We start from the raw sequence: 19,691 nt of genomic DNA on the forward strand, positions 1-19,691 counted from the left end.
AGAGACAGAGAGCGAGAAAGAGACAGTGAGCGAGACAGAGACAGAGAGCGAGAAAGAGAGCGAGACAGAGACAGAGAGCGAGACAGAAAGCGAGACAGAGAGCGAGAGCGAGACAGAGAGTGAGACAGAGACAGAGACAGGGAGTGAGACAGAGACAGAGAGCAAGACAGAGAAAGAGAGCGAGACAGAGACAGAGAGCGAGACAGAGACAGAGAGCGAGACAGAGAGCAAGATAGAGACAGAAAGCGAGAAAGAGAGTGAGACAGAGAGCGAGAGCGAGAGCGAGACAGGGAGCGAGACAGAGAGCGAGACAGAGAAAGAGAGCGAGACAGAGACAGAGAGGGAGACAGATTTACAACGAGACAGAGAGCGAGACAGAGATGGAGAGCGAGACAGAGAACAAGACAGGAGACAGAGAGCGAGACAGAGAGCGAGACAGAGAGCTAGACAGAGAGGGAGAGCGAGACAGAAAGTGAGACAGACAGAGAGAGAGAGCAAGACAGAGAGTGAGACAGAGACAGAGAGCAAGACAGAGAAAGAGAGCGAGATAGAGAAAGAGAGCGAGACAGAGACAGAGAGCGAGACAGAGAGCGAGACAGAGAGCTAGACAGCGAGGGAGAGCGAGACAGAGAGCGAGAGCGAGAGCGAGGTAGGGAGCGAGATAGAGACAGAGGCAGACAAAGAGAGACAGAGAGCGAGAGCGAGACAGGGAGCGAGACAGAGACAGAGAGCAAGACAGAGAAAGAGAGCGAGACAGAGACAGAGAGCGAGACAGAAAGCGAGACAGAGTGCGAGAGCGAGACAGAGAGTGAGACAGAGACAGAGACAGGGAGCGAGACAGAGACAGAGAGCAAGACAGAGAAAGAGAGCGAGACAGAGACAGAGAGCGAGACAGAGACAGAGAGCGAGAGCGAGACAGAGAGCAAGATAGAGACAGAAAGCGAGAAAGAGAGCGAGATAGAGACAGAGGCAGCCAAAGAGAGTGAGACAGAGAGCGAGAGCGAGAGCGAGACAGGGAGAGAGACAGAGAAAGAGAGCGAGACAGAGACAGAGAGGGAGACAGATTTAGAACGAGACAGAGAGCTAGACAGAGAGGGAGAGCGAGACAGAAAGTGAGACAGACAGAGAGAGAGAGCGAGACAGAGAGTGAGACAGAGAGCGAGACAGAGAAAGAGAGCGAGACAGAGAAAGAGAGCAAGACAGAGACAGAGAGCGAGACAGAGAGCAAGACAGGAGACAGAGAGCGAGACAGAGAGCGAGACAGAGCTAGACAGCGAGGGAGAGCGAGACAGAATGCGAGACAGAGAAAGAGAGCGAGACAGAGAAAGAGAGCGAGACAGAGATCGAGACAGAGAGCAAGACAGGAGACAGAGAGCGAGACAGAGAGCGAGACAGAGAGCTAGACAGCGAGGGAGAGCGAGACAGAAAGCGAGACAGAGACCGAGAGCGAGACAGAGAGTGAGACAGAGACAGAGAGCGAGACAGGGAGCGATAGCGAGACAGAGAGCGAGACAGACTTAGAGCGAGAGCGAGTGAGAAAGAGAGCGAGACAGAGATGGAGAGCGAGACAGAGAAAGAGACAGAGACAGGAGACAGAGAGCTCGACAAAGAGCGATAGCGAGACAGAGAAAGAGACAGAGAGCGAGAGCGAGACAGAGAAAGAGAGCGAGACCGAGACAAAGAGCGAGACACAGAGCGAGAGAGAGACAGAGAGTGAGACGAGACAGAGACAGAGAGCGAGAAAGAGACAGTGAGCGAGACAGAGACAGAGAGCGAGAAAGAGAGCGAGACAGAGACAGAGAGCGAGACAGAAAGCGAGACAGAGAGCGAGAGCGAGACAGAGAGTGAGACAGAGACAGAGACAGGGAGTGAGACAGAGACAGAGAGCAAGACAGAGAAAGAGAGCGAGACAGAGACAGAGAGCGAGAGCGAGACAGAGAGCAAGATAGAGACAGAAAGCGAGAAAGAGAGTGAGATAGAGACAGAGGCAGCCAAAGAGAGTGAGACAGAGAGCGAGAGCGAGAGCGAGACAGGGAGCGAGACAGAGAGCGAGACAGAGAAAGAGAGCGAGACAGAGACAGAGAGGGAGACAGATTTACAACGAGACAGAGAGCGAGACAGAGATGGAGAGCGAGACAGAGAACAAGACAGGAGACAGAGAGCGAGACAGAGAGCGAGACAGAGAGCTAGACAGAGAGGGAGAGCGAGACAGAAAGTGAGACAGACAGAGAGAGAGAGCAAGACAGAGAGTGAGACAGAGAAAGAGAGCGAGATAGAGAAAGAGAGCGAGACAGAGACAGAGAGCGAGACAGAGAGCAAGACAGGAGACAGAGAGCGAGACAGAGAGCGAGACAGAGAGCTAGACAGCGAGGGAGAGCGAGACAGAAAGCGAGACAGAGAAAGAGAGCGAGACAGAGAAAGAGAGCGAGACAGAGACAGAGAGCGAGACAGAGAGCAAGACAGGAGACAGAGAGCGAGACAGAGAGCGAGACAGAGAGCTAGACAGCGAGGGAGAGCGAGACAGAAAGCGAGACAGAGAAAGAGAGCGAGACAGAGAAAGAGAGCTAGACAGAGACAGAGAGCGAGACAGAGAGCAAGACAGGAGACAGAGAGCGAGACAGAGAGCTAGACAGCGAGGGAGAGCGAGACAGAAAGCGAGACAGAGAGCGAGAGCGAGACAGAGAGTGAGACAGAGACAGAGAGCGAGACAGGGAGCGATAGCGAGACAGAGAGCGAGACAGACTTAGAGCAAGAGCGAGTGAGAAAGAGAGCGAGACAGAGATGGAGAGCGAGACAGAGAAAGAGACAGAGACAGGAGACAGAGAGCTCGACAAAGAGCGATAGCGAGACAGAGAAAGAGACAGAGAGCGAGAGCGAGACAGAGAAAGAGAGCGAGACCGAGACAAAGAGCGAGACACAGAGCGAGAGAGAGACAGAGAGTGAGACGAGACAGAGACAGAGAGCGAGAAAGAGACAGTGAGCGAGACAGAGACAGAGAGCGAGAAAGAGAGCGAGACAGAGACAGAGAGCGAGACAGAAAGCGAGACAGAGAGCGAGACAGAGAGTGAGACAGAGACAGAGACAGGGAGTGAGACAGAGACAGAGAGCAAGACAGAGAAAGAGAGCGAGACAGAGACAGAGAGCGAGAGCGAGACAGAGAGCAAGATAGAGACAGAAAGCGAGAAAGAGAGTGAGATAGAGACAGAGGCAGCCAAAGAGAGTGAGACAGAGAGCGAGAGCGAGAGCGAGACAGGGAGCGAGACAGAGAGCGAGACAGAGAAAGAGAGCGAGACAGAGACAGAGAGGGAGACAGATTTACAACGAGACAGAGAGCGAGACAGAGATGGAGAGCGAGACAGAGAACAAGACAGGAGACAGAGAGCGAGACAGAGAGCGAGACAAAGAGCTAGACAGAGAGGGAGAGCGAGACAGAAAGTGAGACAGACAGAGAGAGAGAGCAAGACAGAGAGTGAGACAGAGACAGAGAGCGAGACAGAGAAAGAGAGCGAGATAGAGAAAGAGAGCGAGACAGAGACAGAGAGCGAGACAGAGAGCAAGACAGGAGACAGAGAGCGAGACAGAGAGCGAGACAGAGAGCTAGACAGCGAGGGAGAGCGAGACAGAAAGCGAGACAGAGAAAGAGAGCGAGACAGAGAAAGAGAGCGAGACAGAGACAGAGAGCGAGACAGAGAGCAAGACAGGAGACAGAGAGCGAGACAGAGAGCGAGACAGAGAGCTAGACAGCGAGGGAGAGCGAGACAGAAAGCGAGACAGAGAAAGAGAGCGAGACAGAGAAAGAGAGCTAGACAGAGACAGAGAGCGAGACAGAGAGCAAGACAGGAGACAGAGAGCGAGACAGAGAGCTAGACAGCGAGGGAGAGCGAGACAGAAAGCGAGACAGAGAGCGAGAGCGAGACAGAGAGTGAGACAGAGACAGAGAGCGAGACAGGGAGCGATAGCGAGACAGAGAGCGAGACAGACTTAGAGCAAGAGCGAGTGAGAAAGAGAGCGAGACAGAGATGGAGAGCGAGACAGAGAAAGAGACAGAGACAGGAGATAGAGAGCTCGACAAAGAGCGATAGCGAGACAGAGAAAGAGACAGAGAGCGAGAGCGAGACAGAGAAAGAGAGCGAGACCGAGACAAAGAGCGAGACACAGAGCGAGAGAGAGACAGAGATACAGAGAGTGAGACGAGACAGAGACAGAGAGCGAAAAAGAGACAGTGAGCGAGACAGAGACAATAGAGCGAGAAAGAGAGCGAGACAGAGACAGAGAGTAAGACAGAGACAGAGAGCGAGAAAGAGACAGAGAGCGAGACATAGACAGAGAGCAAGACAGAGACAGAGACAGAGAGCGAGAGCGAGAGCGAGAGCGACAGCGAGACATAGAGCGAGACATAGAACGAGAGCAAGACAGAGACCGAGACAGAGAGCGAGACAGAGAGCGAGACAGAGAGCGAGACAGAGACCAAGACAGGGAGCGAGACAGAGACAGAGAGCGAGACAGAGAGCAAGACAGAGAGCTAGACAGAGACAGAGAGTGAGACAGAGACAGAGGCAGATAGCGAGACAGAGACAGAGAGCGAGACAGAGAGTGAGACAGAGAGCACGACAAGGACAGAGAGTGAGACAGAGACAGAGAGTGAGACACAGACAGAGAGTGAGACAGAGACAGAGAGTGAGACGGAGACGGAGAGCGAGACGGAGAGTGAGACGGAGAGCGAGACGGAGACGGAGACAGAGAGCGAGACCGAGACGGAGACAGAGAGCGAGACAGTGACGGAGAGCGAGACGGAGAACGAGACGGAGAGCGAGACGGAGAGCGAGACGGAGAGCGAGACGGAGACAGAGAGCGAGACGGAGACAGAGAGCGAGACAGGGAGCGAGAGCGAGACAGAGAGCGAGACAGAGAGCGAGACAGAGAAAGAGAGCGAGACAGAGACAGAGAGTGAGAGAGATGGAGAGCGAGACAGAGAGCAAGACAAGAGACAGAGAGCGAGACAGAGAGCGAGACAGAGAGCTAGACAGAGAGGGAGAGCGAGACAGAAAGCGAGACAGAGAGCGAGAGCGAGACAGAGAGTGAGACAGAGACAGAGAGCGAGACAGGGAGCGATAGCGTGACAGAGAGCGAGAGCGAGACAGAGAGCGAGACAGACTTAGAGCGAGAGCGAGTGAGAAAGAGAGCGAGACAGAGAAAGAGAGCGAGACAGAGAAAGAGAGCGAGACAGAGATGGAGAGCGAGACAGAGAGCAAGACAAGAGACAGAGAGCGAGACAGAGAGCGAGACAGAGAGCTAGACAGAGAGGGAGAGCGAGACAGAAAGCGAGACAGAGTGCGAGAGCGAGACAGAGAGTGAGACAGAGACAGAGAGCGAGACAGGGAGCGATAGCGAGACAGAGAGCGTGAGCGAGACAGAGAGCGAGACAGACTTAGAGCGAGACCGAGTGAGAAAGAGAGCGAGACAGAGATGGAGAGCGAGACAGAGAAAGAGACAGAGACAGGAGACAGAGAGCTCGACAAAGAGCGATAGTGAGACAGAGAAAGAGACAGAGAGCGAGAGCGAGACAGAGAAAGAGAGCGAGACCGAGACAGAGAGCGAGACACAGAGCGAGAGAGAGACAGAGAGACAGAGAGTGAGACGAGACAGAGACAGAGAGCGAGAAAGAGACAGTGAGCGAGACAGAGACAGAGAGCGAGAAAGAGAGCAAGACAGAGACAGAGAGTAAGACAGAGACAGAGAGCGAGAAAGAGAGAGAGCGAGACATAGACGGAGAGCAAGACAGAGACAGAGACAGAGAGCGAGATAGAGACAGAGAGCGAGACAGAGACAGAGAGCTAGATAGAGAGCGAGAGCGAGACATAGAACGAGAGCAAGACAGAGACCGAGACAGAGAGCGAGACAGAGAGCGAGACAGAGAGCGAGACAGAGAGCGAGACAGGGAGCGAGACAGAGACAGAGAGCGAGACAGAGAGCAAGACAGAGAGCTAGACAGAGACAGAGAGTGAGACAGAGACAGAGGCAGAGAGCGAGACAGAGACAGAGAGCGAGACAGAGAGTGAGACAGAGAGCAAGACAAGGACAGAGAGTGAGACAGAGACAGAGAGTGAGACACAGACAGAGTGAGACAGAGACAGAGAGTGAGACGGAGACGGAGAGCGAGACGGAGAGCGAGACGGAGAGCGAGATCGAGACGGAGACAGAGAGCGAGACCGAAGCGGAGACAGAGAGCGAGACGGAGACGGAGAGCGAGATGGAGAGCGAGACAGAGAGCGAGACGGAGACCGAGACGGAGAGCGAGACGGAGAGCGAGACAGAGACAGAGAGCGAGACGGAGACCGAGACAGAGACCGAGACAGAGACCGAGACAGAGACGGAGACGGAGACGGAGAGTGAGACGGAGAGCGAGACGAAGAGCGAGACGGAGACAGAGAGCGAGAAGAGACAGAGACAGAGAGTGAGACAGACTTAGAGCGAGACATAGAATGAGACAGACTTTGAGCGAGACAGAGAGTGAGACAGAGACCGAGAGCGAGACAGATGGAGAGCGAGACAGAGAAAGAGAGCGAGACAGAGATGGAGAGCGAGACAGAGAGCAAGACAAGAGACAGAGAGCGAGACAGAGAGCGAGACAGAGAGCTAGACAGAGAGGGAGAGCGAGACAGAAAGCGAGACGGAGAGCGAGAGCGAGACAGAGAGTGAGACAGAGACAGAGAGCGAGACAGAGAGCGATAGCGAGACAGAGAGCGTGAGCGAGACAGAGAGCGAGACAGACTTAGAGCGAGACCGAGTGAGAAAGAGAGCGAGACAGAGATGGAGAGCGAGACAGAGAAAGAGACAGAGACAGGAGACAGAGAGCTCGACAAAGAGCGATAGCGAGACAGAGAAAGAGACAGAGAGCGAGACAGAGAAAGAGAGCGAGACCGAGACAGAGAGCGAGACACAGAGCGAGAGAGAGACAGAGAGCGAGAAAGAGAGCGAGACAGAGACAGAGAGCGAGACAGAGACAGAGAGCGAGAAAGAGACAGAGAGCGAGACATAGACGGAGAGCAAGACAGAGACAGAGACAGAGAGCGAGACAGAGACAGAGAGCGAGACAGAGACAGAGAGCTAGATAGAGAGCGAGACAGAGACAGAGAGCGAGAGCGACAGCGAGACATAGAGCAAGACAGAGAGCGAGAGCGAGACATAGAACGAGAGCAAGACAGAGACCGAGACAGAGAGCGAGACAGAGAGCGAGACAGAGAGCGAGACAGAGAGCAAGACAGGGAGCGAGACAGAGAGCGAGACAAGGAGCAAGACAGAGAGCTAGACAGAGACAGAGAGTGAGACAGAGACAGAGGCAGAGAGCGAGACAGACACAGAGAGCGAGACAGAGAGTGAGACAGAGAGCAAGACAAGGACAGAGAGTGAGACAGAGACAGAGAGTGAGACACAGACAGAGAGTGAGACAGAGACAGAGAGTGAGACGGAGAGCGAGACGGAGAGCGAGACGGAGAGCGAGACGGAGACGGAGACAGAGAGCGAGACCGAGACGGAGACAGAGAGCGAGACGGAGACGGAGAGCGAGACGGAGAGCGAGACGGAGAGCGAGACGGAGATCGAGACGGAGAGCGAGACGGAGAGCGAGATGGAGAGCGAGACGGAGACAGAGAGCGAGACCGAGACAGAGAGCGAGACCGAGACCGAGACAGAGACAGAGACGGAGACGGAGACGGAGAGCGAGACGGAGAGCGAGACGGAGAGCGAGATGGAGACAGAGAGCGAGACGGAGACAGAGAGCGAGACGTGGACGGAGACGGAGACAGAGAGCGAGACGGAGACGGAGGCGGAGAGCGAGGCGGAGAGCGAGACGGAGAGCGAGACGGAGAGCGAGACGGAGAGTGAGACGGAGACGGACACAGAGAGCGAGACCGAGACAGAGACAGAGAGCGAGACAGAGAAAGAGAGCGAGACAGAGAAAACGAGCGAGACAAAGACAGAGAGCGAGAGAGAGACAGAGAGCGAGAAGAGACAGAGACAGAGAGTGAGACAGACTTAGATCGAGACAGAGAGTGAGACAGAGAGCGAGAGCGAGACAGATGGAGAGCGAGACAGAGAGCAAGACATAGACAGAGAGCAAGACAGGGACAGAGAGCGAGACAGAGAGTGAGACAGAGAGCGAGAGTGAGACAGAGACAGATAGCAAGACAGAGACAGAGAGCGAGAAAGAGACAGAGAGACAGACAGAGACAGAGACAGGAGACAGAGAGCTCGACAAAGAGCGAGAGCGAGAGCGAGACAGGGAGCGAGACAGAGAGGGAGACAGAGAGCGAGATAGAGAGCGAGATAGAGAGCGTGACAGAGAGCGAGACAGAGAAAGAGAGCGAGACAGAGACTGAGAGCGAGACAGAGAGCGAGACAGAGAAAGAGAGCGAGAGCGAGACAGAGACAGAGAGCGAGACAGAGAGCGAGACAGAGAGCAAGATAGAGACAGAGAGCGAGAAAGAGAGCGAGATAGAGACAGAGGCAGCCAAAGAGAGCGAGACAGAGACAGAGAGCGAGACAGAGACAGGAGACAGAGAGCTCGACAAAGAGCGATAGCGAGACAGAGAAAGAGACAGAGAAAGAGAGTGAGACAGAGACAGAGTGCGAGACACAGAGCGAGAGCAAGAGCGAGACAGGGAGCGAGACAGAGAAAGAGAGCGAGACAGAGACTGAGAGCGAGACAGAGAGCGAGACAGAGAAAGAGAGCGAGAGCGAGACAGAGAGCGAGACAGAGAGCAAGATAGAGACAGAGAGCGAGAAAGAGAGCGAGACAGAGACAGAGAGCAAGACAGAAAGCGAGACAAAGAGCGAGAGCGAGACAGAGAGCGAGACAGAGACAGAGAGCGAGAGCGAGACAGAGAGTGAGACAGAGACAGAGACAGGGAGTGAGACAGAGACAGAGAACAAGACAGAGAAAGAGAGCGAGACAGAGACAGAGAGCGAGACAGAGACAGAGAGCGAGACAGGGATGGAGAGCGAGACAGAGAGCAAGACAGGAGACAGTGAGCGAGACAGAGAGCGAGACAGAGAGCTAGACAGAGAGGGAGAGCGAGATAGAAAGCGAGACAGAGAGCGAGAGCGAGACAGAGAGTGAGACATAGACAGAGAGCGAGACAGGGAGCGAGAGCGAGACAGAGAGCAAGAGCGAGACAGAGACAGCTAGCAAGACAGAGACAGAGAGCGAGAAAGAGACAGAGAGCGAGACAGAGACAGGAGACAGAGAGCTCGACAAAGAGCGATAGCGAGACAGAGAAAGAGAGCGAGACAGAGACAGAGAGCGAGACACAGAGCGAGAGCGAGAGCGAGACAGGGAGCGAGACAGAGAGCGAGACAGAGAGCGAGATAGAGAGCGAGATAGAGAGCGTGACAGAGAGCGAGACAGAGAAAGAGAGCGAGACAGAGACTGAGAGCGAGACAGAGAGCGAGACAGAGAAAGAGAGCGAGAGCGAGACAGAGACAGAGAGCGAGACAGAGAGCGAGACAGAGAGCAAGATAGAGACAGAGAGCGAGAAAGAGAGCGAGATAGAGACAGAGGCAGCCAAAGAGAGCGAGACAGAGAGCGAGAGCGAGACAGGGAGCGAGACAGAGACAGAGAAAGAGAGCGAAACAGAGACAGAGAGCGAGAGCGAGACAGAGAGCAAGATAGAGACAGAAAGTGAGAAAGAGAGCGAGATAGGGAGCGAGATAGAGACAGATGCATACAAAGAGAGCGAGACAGAGACAGAGAGCGAGACAGAGACAGAGCGCGAGAGAGAGACAGAGAGCGAGACAGATTTAGAACGAGACAGAGATGGAGAGCGAGACAGAGAGCAAGACAGGAGGCAGAGAGTGAGACAGAGACAGAGAGCGAGACAGGGAGCGAGAGCAAGACAGAGAGCGAGAGCGAGACAGAGAGCGAGACAGACTTAGAGCGAGAGCGAGTGAGAAAGAGAGCGAGACAGAGACAGAGAGCAAGACAGAGAGCGAGACAGAGAGCAAGAGCGAGACAGAGAGCGAGACAGAGACAGAGAGCGAGAGCGAGACAGAGAGTGAGACAGAGACAGAGACAGGGAGCGAGACAGAGAAAGAGAGCGAGACAGAGACAGAGAGCGAGACAGAGTAAGAGAGCGAGAGCGAGACAGAGAGCAAGATAGAGACAGAAAGCGAGAAAGAGAGCAAGATAGAGACAGAGGCAGCCAAAGAGAGCGAGACAGATAGCGAGAGCGAGAGCGAGACAGGGAGCGAGACAGAGAGCGAGACAGAGAAAGAGAGTGAGACAGAGACAGAGAGCGGAACAGATTTAGAACGAGACAGAGAGCGAGACAGAGATGGAGAGCGAGACAGAGAGCAAGACAGGAGACAGTGAGCGAGACAGAGAGCGAGACAGAGAGCTAGACAGAGAGGGAGAGCGAGACAGAAAGCGAGACAGAGAGCGAGAGCGAGACAGAGAGTGAGACAGAGACAGAGAGCGAGACAGGGAGCGAGAGCGAAACAGAGAGCGAGAGCGAGACAGAGAGCAAGAGCGAGACAGAGACAGATAGCAAGACAGAGACAGAGAGCGAGAAAGAGACAGAGAGCGAGACAGAGACAGGAGACAGAGAGCTCGACAAAGAGCGATAGCGAGACAGAGAAAGAGACAGAGAAAGAGATCGAGACCGAGAAAGAGAGTGAGACAGAGACAGAGTGCTCGACACAGAGCGAGAGCGAGAGCGAGACAGGGAGCGAGACAGAGAGCGAGACAGAGAGCGAGATAGAGAGCGGGATAGAGAGCGTGATAGAGAGCGAGACAGAGAAAGAGAGCGAGACAGAGACTGAGAGCGAGACAGAGAGCGAGACAGAGAAAGAGAGCGAGAGCGAGACAGAGACAGAGAGCGAGACAGAGAGCGAGACAGAGAGCAAGATAGAGACAGAGTGCGAGAAAGAGAGCGAGACAGAGAGCAAGACAGAAAGCGAGACAAAGAGCGAGAGCGAGACAGAGAGCGAGACAGAGACAGAGAGCGAGAGCGAGACAGAGAGTGAGACAGAGACAGAGACAGGGAGTGAGACAGAGACAGAGAACAAGACAGAGAAAGAGAGCGAGACAGAGACAGAGAGCGAGACAGAGACAGAGAGCGAGACAGAGAGCGAGACAGAGAGCTAGACAGAGAGGGAGAGCGAGATAGAAAGCGAGACAGAGAGCGAGAGCGAGACAGAGAGTGAGACAGAGACAGAGAGCGAGACAGGGAGCGAGAGCGAAACAGAGAGCGAGAGCGAGACAGAGAGCAAGAGCGAGACAGAGACAGATAGCTAGACAGAGACAGAGAGCGAGAAAGAGACAGAGAGCGAAACAGAGACAGGAGACAGAGAGCTCGACAAAGAGCGATAGCGAGACAGAGAAAGAGACAGAGAAAGAGATCGAGACAGAGAAAGAGAGTGAGACAGAGACAGAGTGCTCGACACAGAGCGAGAGCGAGAGCGAGACAGGGAGCGAGACAGAGAGCGAGACAGAGAGCGTGACAGAGAGCGAGACAGAGAAAGAGAGCGAGACAGAGACTGAGAGCGAGACAGAGAGCGAGACAGAGAAAGAGAGCGAGAGTGAGACAGAGACAGAGAGCGAGACACAGAGCGAGACAGAGAGCAAGATAGAGACAGAGAGCGAGAAAGAGAGCGAGATAGAGACAGAGAGCGAGACAGAGACAGAGAGCGAGACAGAGATGGAGAGCGAGAGCGAGACAGAGAGCAAGATAGAGACAGAAAGTGAGAAAGAGAGCGAGATAGGGAGCGAGATAGAGACAGAGAGCGAGACAGAGACAGAGAGCGAGACAGATTTAGAACGAGACAGAGAGCGAGACAAAGATGGAGAGCGAGACAGAGAGCAAGACAGGAGACATGGAGCGAGACAGAGAGCGAGACAGAGAAAGAGAGCGAGACAGAGACAGAGAGCGAGACAGATTTAGAACGAGACAGAGAGCGAGACAGAGACCAAGACAGGAGACAGAGAGAAAGACAGAGAGCGAGACAGAGAGCTAGACAGAGAGCGAGAGCGAGACAGAGAGTGAGACAGAGACAGAGAGCGAGACAGGGAGCGAGAGCGAGACAGAGAGCGAGAGCAAGACAGAGAGCGAGAGCGAGACAGAGACAGATAGCAAGACAGATACAGAGAGCGAGAAAGAGACAGAGAGCGAGACAGAGACAGGAGACAGAGAGCTCGACAAAGAGCGATAGCGAGACAGAGAAAGAGATCGAGACAGTGAAAGAGAGCGAGACAGAGACAGAGAGCGAGATACAGAGCGAGAAAGGAAGCGAGACAGAGAGCGAGACAGAGAGCGAGATAGAGAGCGAGATAGAGAGCGTGACAGAGAGCGAGACAGAGAGCGAGATAGAGAGCGTGACAGAGAGCGAGACAGAAAAAGAGAGCGAGACAGAGACTGAGAGCGAGACAGAGAGCGATACAGAGAGCGAGACAGAGAGCTAGACAGAGAGGGAGAGCGAGACAGAAAGCGAGACAGAGAGCGAGAGCGAGACAGAGAGTGAGACAGAGACAGAGAGCGAGACAGGGAGCGAGAGCAAGACAGAGAGCGAGAGCGAGACAGAGAGCAAGAGCGAGACAGAGACAGATAGCAAGACAGAGACAGAGAGCGAGAAAGAGACAGAGAGCGAGACAGAGACAGGAGACAGAGAGCTCGACAAAGAGCGATAGCGAGACAGAGAAAGAGCCAGAGAAAGAGATCGAGACAGAGAAAGAGAGTGAGACAGAGACAGAGTGCTCGACACAGAGCGAGAGCGAGAGCGAGACAGGGAGCGAGACAGAGAGCGAGACAGAGAGCGAGATAGAGAGCGAGATAGAGAGCGTGACAGAGAGCGAGACAGAGAAAGAGAGCGAGACAGAGAGTGAGACAGAGACAGAGAGCGAGACAAAGAAAGAGAGCGAGAGCGAGACAGAGACAGAGAGCGAGACAGAGAGCGAGACAGAGAGCAAGATAGAGACAGAGAGCGAGAAAGAGAGCGAGACAGAGACAGAGAGCAAGACAGAAAGCGAGACAAAGAGCGAGACAGAGAGCGAGACAGAGACAGAGAGCGAGACAGAGAGTGAGACAGAGACAGAGACAGGGAGTGAGACAGAGACAGAGAACAAGACAGAGAGCGAGAGCTTGACAGAGACAGATAGCAAGACAGATACAGAGAGCGAGAAAGAGACAGAGAGCGAGACAGAGACAGGAGACAGAGAGCTCGACAAAGAGCGATAGCGAGACAGAGAAAGAGATCGAGACAGTGAAAGAGAGCGAGACAGAGACAGAGAGCGAGATACAGAGCGAGAAAGGAAGCGAGACAGAGAGCGAGACAGAGAGCGAGATAGAGAGCGAGATAGAGAGCGTGACAGAGAGCGAGACAGAAAAAGAGAGCGAGACAGAGACTGAGAGCGAGACAGAGAGCGATACAGAGAGCGAGACAGAGAGCTAGACAGAGAGGGAGAGCGAGACAGAAAGCGAGACAGAGAGCGAGAGCGAGACAGAGAGTGAGACAGAGACAGAGAGCGAGACAGGGAGCGAGAACAAGACAGAGAGCGAGAGCGAGACAGAGAGCAAGAGCGAGACAGAGACAGATAGCAAGACAGAGACAGAGAGCGAGAAAGAGACAGAGAGCGAGACAGAGACAGGAGACAGAGAGCTCGACAAAGAGCGATAGCGAGACAGAAAGAGCCAGAGAAAGAGATCGAGACAGAGAAAGAGAGTGAGACAGAGACAGAGTGCTCGACACAGAGCGAGAGCGAGAGCGAGACAGGGAGCGAGACAGAGAGCGAGATAGAGAGCGAGATAGAGAGCGTGACAGAGAGCGAGACAGAGAAAGAGAGCGAGACAGAGAGTGAGACAGAGACAGAGAGCGAGACAAAGAAAGAGAGCGAGAGCGAGACAGAGACAGAGAGCGAGACAGAGAGCGAGACAGAGAGCAAGATAGAGACAGAGAGCGAGAAAGAGAGCGAGACAGAGACAGAGAGCAAGACAGAAAGCGAGACAAAGAGCGAGACAGAGAGCGAGACAGAGACAGAGAGAGAGAGCGAGACAGAGAGTGAGACAGAGACAGAGACAGGGAGTGAGACAGAGACAGAGAACAAGACAGAGAAAGAGAGCGAGACAGAGACAGAGAGCGAGACAGAGACAGAGAGCGAGACAGAGATGGAGAGCGAGACAGAGAGCAAGACAGGAGACAGTGAGCGAGACAGAGAGCGAGACAGAGAGCTAGACAGAGAGGGAGAGCGAGATAGAAAGCGAGACAGAGAGCGAGAGCGAGACAGAGAGTGAGACAGAGACAGAGAGCGAGACAGGGAGCGAGAGCGAAACAGAGAGCGAGAGCGAGACAGAGAGCAAGAGCGAGACAGAGACAGATAGCAAGACAGAGACAGAGAGCGAGAAAGAGACAGAGAGCGAGACAGAGACAGGAGACAGAGAGCTCGACAAAGAGCGATAGCGAGACAGAGAAAGAGACAGAGAAAGAGATCGAGACAGAGAAAGAGAGCGAGACAGAGACAGAGAGCGAGACACAGAGCGAGAGCGAGACAGGGAGCGAGACAGAGAGCGAGACAGAGAGCGAGATAGAGAGCGAGATAGAGAGCGTGACAGAGAGCGAGACAGAGAAAGAGAGCGAGACAGAGACTGAGAGCGAGAGCGAGACAGGGAGCGAGACAGAGAGCTAAACAGAGAGGGAGAGCGAGATAGAAAGCGAGACAGAGAGCGAGAGTGAGACAGAGAGTGAGACAGAGACAGAGAGCGAGACAGGGAGCGAGAGCGAAACAGAGAGCGAGAGCGAGACAGAGAGCAAGAGCGAGACAGAGACAGATAGCAAGACAGAGACAGAGAGCGAGAAAGAGACAGAGAGCGAGACAGAGACAGGAGACAGAGAGCTCGACAAAGAGCGATAGCGAGACAGAGAAAGAGACAGAGAAAGAGATCGAGACAGAGAAAGAGAGCGAGACAGAGACAGAGAGCGAGACACAGAGCGAGAGCGAGAGCGAGACAGGGAGCGAGACAGAGAGCGAGACAGAGAGCGAGATAGAGAGCGAGATAGAGAGCGAGAGTGAGACAGAGAGTGAGACAGAGACAGAGAGCGAGACAGGGAGCGAGAGCGAAACAGAGAGCGAGAGCGAAACAGAGAGCAAGAGCGAGACAGAGACAGATAGCAAGACAGAGACAGAGAGCGAGAAAGAGACAGAGAGCGAGACAGAGACAGGAGACAGAGAGCTCGACAAAGAGCGATAGCGAGACAGAGAAAGAGACAGAGAAAGAGATCGAGACAGAGAAAGAGAGCGAGACAGAGACAGAGAGCGAGACACAGAGCGAGAGCGAGAGCGAGACAGGGAGCGAGACAGAGAGCGAGACAGAGAGCGAGATAGAGAGCGAGATAGAGAGCGTGACAGAGAGCGAGACAGAGAAAGAGAGCGAGACAGAGACTGAGAGCGAGACAGAGAGCGAGAGCGAGAGCAAGACAGGGAGCGAGACAGAGAGCGAGACAGAGAGCGAGATAGAGAGCGTGACAGAGAGCGAGACAGAGAAAGAGAGCGAGACAGAGACTGAGAGCGAGACAGAGAGCGAGACAGGGAGCGAGAGCGAAACAGAGAGCGAGAGCGAGACAGAGAGCAAGAGCGAGACAGAGACAGATAGCAAGACAGAGACAGAGAGCGAGAAAGAGACAGAGAGCGAGACAGAGACAGGAGACAGAGAGCTCGACAAAGAGCGATAGCGAGACAGAGAAAGAGACAGAGAAAGAGATCGAGACAGAGAAAGAGAGCGAGACAGAGACAGAGAGCGAGACACAGAGCGAGAGCGAGACAGGGAGCGAGACAGAGAGCGAGACAGAGAGCGAGATAGAGAGCGAGATAGAGAGCGTGACAGAGAGCGAGACAGAGAAAGAGAGCGAGACAGAGACTGAGAGCGAGACAGAGAGCGAGAGCGAGAGCGAGACAGGGAGCGAGACAGAGAGCTAAACAGAGAGGGAGAGCGAGATAGAAAGCGAGACAGAGAGCGAGAGTGAGACAGAGAGTGAGACAGAGACAGAGAGCGAGACAGGGAGCGAGAGCGAAACAGAGAGCGAGAGCGAGACAGAGAGCAAGAGCGAGACAGAGACAGATAGCAAGACAGAGACAGAGAGCGAGAAAGAGACAGAGAGCGAGACAGAGACAGGAGACAGAGAGCTCGACAAAGAGCGATAGCGAGACAGAGAGCGAGACAGGGAGCGAGAGCGAAACAGAGAGCGAGAGCGAGACAGAGAGCAAGAGCGAGACAGAGACAGATAGCAAGACAGAGACAGAGAGCGAGAAAGAGACAGAGAGCGAGACAGAGACAGGAGACAGAGAGCTCGACAAAGAGCGATAGCGAGACAGAGAAAGAGACAGAGAAAGAGATCGAGACAGAGAAAGAGAGCGAGACAGAGACAGAGAGCGAGACACAGAGCGAGAGCGAGAGCGAGACAGGGAGCGAGACAGAGAGCGAGACAGAGAGCGAGATAGAGAGCGAGATAGAGAGCGTGACAGAGAGCGAGACAGAGAAAGAGAGCGAGACAGAGACTGAGAGCGAGACAGAGAGCGAGAGCGAGAGCGAGACAGGGAGCGAGACAGAGAGCGAGACAGAGAGCGAGATAGAGAGCGTGACAGAGAGCGAGACAGAGAAAGAGAGCGAGACAGAGACTGAGAGCGAGACAGAGAGCGAGACAGGGAGCGAGAGCGAAACAGAGAGCGAGAGCGAGACAGAGAGCAAGAGCGAGACAGAGACAGATAGCAAGACAGAGACAGAGAGCGAGAAAGAGACAGAGAGCGAGACAGAGACAGGAGACAGAGAGCTCGACAAAGAGCGATAGCGAGACAGAGAAAGAGACAGAGAAAGAGATCGAGACAGAGAAAGAGAGCGAGACAGAGACAGAGAGCGAGACACAGACTGAGAGCGAGACAGAGAGCGAGAGCGAGAGCGAGACAGGGAGCGAGACAGAGAGCGAGACAGAGAGCGAGATAGAGAGCGTGACAGAGAGCGAGACAGAGAAAGAGAGCGAGACAGAGACTGAGAGCGAGACAGAGAGCGAGACAGGGAGCGAGAGCGAAACAGAGAGCGAGAGCGAGACAGAGAGCAAGAGCGAGACAGAGACAGATAGCAAGACAGAGACAGAGAGCGAGAAAGAGACAGAGAGCGAGACAGAGACAGGAGACAGAGAGCTCGACAAAGAGCGATAGCGAGACAGAGAAAGAGACAGAGAAAGAGATCGAGACAGAGAAAGAGAGCGAGACAGAGAGCGAGATAGAGAGCGAGATAGAGAGCGTGACAGAGAGCGAGACAGAGAAAGAGAGCGAGACAGAGACTGAGAGCGAGACAGAGAGCGAGAGCGAGAGCGAGACAGGGAGCGAGACAGAGAGCGAGACAGAGAGCGAGATAGAGAGCGTGACAGAGAGCGAGACAGAGAAAGAGAGCGAGACAGAGACTGAGAGCGAGACAGAGAGCGAGACAGGGAGCGAGAGCGAAACAGAGAGCGAGAGCGAGACAGAGAGCAAGAGCGAGACAGAGACAGATAGCAAGACAGAGACAGAGAGCGAGAAAGAGACAGAGAGCGAGACAGAGACAGGAGACAGAGAGCTCGACAAAGAGCGATAGCGAGACAGAGAAAGAGACAGAGAAAGAGATCGAGACAGAGAAAGAGAGCGAGACAGAGACAGAGAGCGAGACACAGAGCGAGAGCGAGAGCGAGACAGGGAGCGAGACAGAGAGCGAGACAGAGAGCGAGATAGAGAGCGAGATAGAGAGCGTGACAGAGAGCGAGACAGAGAAAGAGAGCGAGACAGAGACTGAGAGCGAGACAGAGAGCGAGAGCGAGAGCGAGACAGGGAGCGAGACAGAGAGCGAGACAGAGAGCGAGATAGAGAGCGTGACAGAGAGCGAGACAGAGAAAGAGAGCGAGACAGAGACTGAGAGCGAGACAGAGAGCGAGACAGGGAGCGAGAGCGAAACAGAGAGCGAGAGCGAGACAGAGAGCAAGAGCGAGACAGAGAAAGATAGCAAGACAGAGACAGAGAGCGAGAAAGAGACAGAGAGCGAGACAGAGACAGGAGACAGAGAGCTCGACAAAGAGCGATAGCGAGACAGAGAAAGAGACAGAGAAAGAGATCGAGACAGAGAAAGAGAGCGAGACAGAGACAGAGAGCGAGACACAGACTGAGAGCGAGACAGAGAGCGAGAGCGAGAGCGAGACAGGGAGCGAGACAGAGAGCGAGACAGAGAGCGAGATAGAGAGCGTGACAGAGAGCGAGACAGAGAAAGAGAGCGAGACAGAGACTGAGAGCGAGACAGAGAGCGAGACAGGGAGCGAGAGCGAAACAGAGAGCGAGAGCGAGACAGAGAGCAAGAGCGAGACAGAGACAGATAGCAAGACAGAGACAGAGAGCGAGAAAGAGACAGAGAGCGAGACAGAGACAGGAGACAGAGAGCTCGACAAAAAGCGATAGCGAGACAGAGAAAGAGACAGAGAAAGAGATCGAGACAGAGAAAGAGAGCGAGACAGAGACAGAGAGCGAGACACAGAGCGAGAGCGAGACAGGGAGCGAGACAGAGAGCGAGACAGAGAGCGAGATAGAGAGCGAGATAGAGAGCGTGACAGAGAGCGAGACAGAGAAAGAGAGCGAGACAGAGACTGAGAGCGAGACAGAGAGCGAGAGCGAGAGCGAGACAGGGAGCGAGACAGAGAGCTAAACAGAGAGGGAGAGCGAGATAGAAAGCGAGACAGAGAGCGAGAGTGAGACAGAGAGTGAGACAGAGACAGAGAGCGAGACAGGGAGCGAGAGCGAAACAGAGAGCGAGAGCGAGACAGAGAGCAAGAGCGAGACAGAGACAGATAGCAAGACAGAGACAGAGAGCGAGAAAGAGACAGAGAGCGAGACAGAGACAGGAGACAGAGAGCTCGACAAAGAGCGATAGCGAGACAGAGAAAGAGACAGAGAAAGAGATCGAGACAGAGAAAGAGAGCGAGACAGAGACAGAGAGCGAGACACAGAGCGAGAGCGAGAGCGAGACAGGGAGCGAGACAGAGAGCGAGACAGAGAGCGAGATAGAGAGCGAGATAGAGAGCGTGACAGAGAGCGAGACAGAGAAAGAGAGCGAGACAGAGACTGAGAGCGAGACAGAGAGCGAGAGCGAGAGCGAGACAGGGAGCGAGACAGAGAGCGAGACAGAGAGCGAGATAGAGAGCGTGACAGAGAGCGAGACAGAGAAAGAGAGCGAGACAGAGACTGAGAGCGAGACAGAGAGCGAGACAGAGAAAGAGAGCGAGAGCGAGACAGAGACAGAGAGCGAGACAGAGAGCGAGACAGAGAGCAAGATAGAGACAGAGAGCGAGAAAGAGAGCGAGATAGAGACATAGGCAGCCAAAGAGAGCGAGACAGAGAGCGAGAGCGAGACAGGGATCGAGACAGAGACAGAGACAGAGACAGAGAAAGAGAGTGACACAGAGACAGAGAGCGAGAGCGAGACAGAGAGCAAGATAGAGACAGAAAGTGAGAAAGAGAGCGAGATAGGGAGCGAGATAGAGACAGAGGCAGACAAAGAGAGCGAGACAGAGACAGAGAGCTAGACAGAGATAGAGAGCGAGACAGAGACAGAGAGCGAGACAGATTTAGAACGAGACAGAGAGCGAGACAAAGATGGAGAGCGAGACAGAGAGCAAGACAGGAGACAGAGAGC

The sequence above is a fragment of the Oncorhynchus mykiss genome, chromosome 17, assembly GCF_013265735.2.
Source record: "Oncorhynchus mykiss isolate Arlee chromosome 17, USDA_OmykA_1.1, whole genome shotgun sequence".
In the NCBI taxonomy this organism is placed as follows: Eukaryota; Metazoa; Chordata; class Actinopteri; order Salmoniformes; family Salmonidae; genus Oncorhynchus; species Oncorhynchus mykiss.